This window comes from Eutrema salsugineum, unplaced genomic scaffold (assembly GCF_000478725.1).
Source record: "Eutrema salsugineum unplaced genomic scaffold, Eutsalg1_0 scaffold_2, whole genome shotgun sequence".
NCBI lineage: Eukaryota > Viridiplantae > Streptophyta > Magnoliopsida > Brassicales > Brassicaceae > Eutrema > Eutrema salsugineum.
In genome coordinates, this window is record NW_006256829.1 from 17,864,664 (window position 1) to 17,867,422 (window position 2,759).

Genomic DNA, 2,759 nt, shown 5'->3' on the forward strand with positions numbered 1-2,759 from the left:
TAACCACCTCTTTGAGGTTCGGGTTAAGGCGACGTTGGTGCTCAATAGAGGACATGGCTTGGTCCTCCAGGTGGATCCGATGAGTGCATATATCAGGTGAGATTCCTCTTATGTCGGCCAAGGAGTACCCTATTGCTCTCCTGAATTTCTTGATTTCATTAAGCAATGCACGTTCTTCATGTTCAAGCAAACTATCGTTTATGATCACAGGGAAAGTGGAGTTCAAGCCTAAGAACGCATACCTGAGCCCTGTTGGTAGAGGCTTGAGCTCAACAGGGGGAGCGTCTGCCTCATTCCAATCGGTATCAAAGCTACATTGGCCCGGAACAGCTTCCTCGGCCTTTTCCTTGTTCTCGCGCGGATTACCATCGGCCTCGATATGAGTTGCCACGGCCATGATATCCCGAGGTGTCTCCTCTGTTCCCATGGACCCCTCGCTGTCTAAGATGTCGAGGCCACTCTTCCTGAGCTCCAAAAACCTAGCCTCAGCTCCAAGTTCCTTCGGTTGGTCCAAAAGTTGCTTGTACACCTCGCTTTCCTCGTTCAAGTACCTGTGCTCGCTTTGTTCACGTGTAAGGACCACTTGTAACGGATCCTCTGCGTTCAACTCTTCCAGGAGCTCATCAGCTATCTCCTCCATCACTTCCACATAGAAAACCTGACCTCCAATGGTCGGTTTCTTCATCATCTCTTTCACATTGAACTTCATATGCTCGGAACCGATGTGTAGTTCAATCATTCCTCCTCTCACATCTATAATGGCTCCTGCGGTCGCTAGGAACGGTCGGCCCAAGATGATAGGGTCCAATGGTTCCTCGTCCATCTCAAGAACTATGAAGTCCGTGGGGATTTCTATCTCACCGATCCTTAAAGGTAAATCCTCAAGCAAACCTACCGGTAAGCGAACCGATCTATCAGCTAGTATAAGAGAGATCTTGGCCGGCTTGTAACTCTTGTATCCCAATCTCTTCGCCACCGTGTATGGCATTAGGCTCACAGAAGCTCCTAGATCACAAAAGCAGTTTGAGAACTTCAAGTGACCTAAAGCACACGGTAAGGTAAAGCTGCCCGGATCGGATAGCTTCCTTGGTATAGACCTCCTTTGTATTATGGCGCTGCATTCATGGCTCAGTATTACCATACCCTGGAGCTCCTTTGTCTTGTTGAGGATCGCATCCTTTAGAAACTTCCCAAGCTGTGGTATAGCTAAGAAAGCATCTATAATGGGTAAGGTGAGTTGCGTGTTCTCCAAGTGTTTCTCAAAGACCGCTTTGGCTTTGTCTAAGATTTTCTTTTTGAAACGCCCTGGGAACGGTATCTTGGGTTGGTAAGGTGGTGGTGGAACGTATGGCTTTTCAAGCTCAGTTGTCTTTTCCACCTCTTTTCCTTTGTCCTTGATCGGTTCTTTCTCAAAATCTGCTTCTTTACACGCATCACCTGAGGCTGCCTCCCCCTCTAATTGCTCATTGGCCTCAATGAGCTTAGTCTTAGGCTTCGGAGCTTGTAGTTCCTTGCCACTTCTCAATGTAATGGCGTTCACGTACTCCTTGGGATTGGCTCCGGTTTACCTGGTAAAGCCGGGCCTCGGGATGATGTAGAGGCTTGATTCTGCTTAAGCTCTCTGATATCTTGCTGCATTGTCGCGTGCTGGCTCTCAACTCTCTGCTGACCCTGTAACAGATGCTGTAATATCCCACAGACATCGTTTCCCATCTGATTCTGACCCGTTCCCTGATTCTGTCGCTGATTACCCATCGGCTGCGGATTGAACCCTGGTGGAATCTTGTGATGTTGCGGTTGGCTGGTGAAGTTGTTACCCTGAGCCGCTTGATTCTGATGAGTGTAGCCGTGCTGTTGCCCACTGAACTGTTGTTTGGGCTGGAAGGTATTCTGAAAAGGAGCTTTTGGAGCATAGCTTTGTTGTTGTTGCTGAGCAGGGTACACTTGGTCTTGAGGGTTAGCTACATTCGGGTTTCTGTATGAGAGGTTTGGGTTACTGTTGTAGTTGTTAAACCGCTGATACCTCTGCTGATTCCCTATGTAGTTCAGCTCCTCTTGAGTTAGACCATCTTCATTAACATTGTCAAAACTTGGCCCTTGCTCATCAAACTCGCCTACAAAGTGTATTGGCTTTTGTGTCGCCATCAGAACCTTGTCAAGCTTGCTCTGAAGCTCTCTTATATCCTTTTTCATACGCTGTTCTTCATTGGAGCCCTCTGTACGGTCTACTCTATCAAAGTCTTCTCCATAAGTATCATTAGACATGGCTAGGTTCTCGACTAGTTCCATTGCCGCATTGATCTCTTTCCCAAGAAAATTTCCATTTGAAGCTGTGTCGAGTTGGTTTCTGATCTTGGGGAGTGCACCTCGGTATAAAGTACTCAAGAGGGATGCCTCTGAGAAGCCGTGGTGGGGGTATTGGTTAGTGTAGCTTCTAAACCGTTCCCAAGCTTCGCTAAAGCTCTCGTTGTTGTGCTGCGTGAAGCTTGAGATCTGGTTTCTGAGCTTAGCCGTGCGTGATGTGGAAAAGAACTTTGATAAGAACGCCAGTTTACACTGCTCCCAGGTTTGTATAGAACCCCTCGGGAGGTTTTTTTCCCACTGGTGAGCTTTATCACCGAGGCTGAATGGGAACAAGCGTAGCTTGAAGCTATCTTCCGAGACACCATTGATCTTAGTTAGGTCGCAAACCCGATCAAACTGATCTAGATGCTCAAGAGGGTCTTCTCCGGCTAGACCGTGGAACTTTGAGTTCTGCA

At 47.8% G+C, this 2,759-nt stretch overlaps 1 non-coding gene across 1 annotated transcript; it reads left to right on the top strand.

The window, feature by feature from the left end:
- The first annotated feature begins 2,401 nt into the window (after window positions 1-2,401).
- On the top strand, window positions 2,402-2,508 carry LOC112086864. The gene has a single exon (XR_002899718.1). It is a non-coding gene; the product is annotated as a small nucleolar RNA R71 (small nucleolar RNA).
- Window positions 2,509-2,759: the final 251 nt, after the last annotated feature.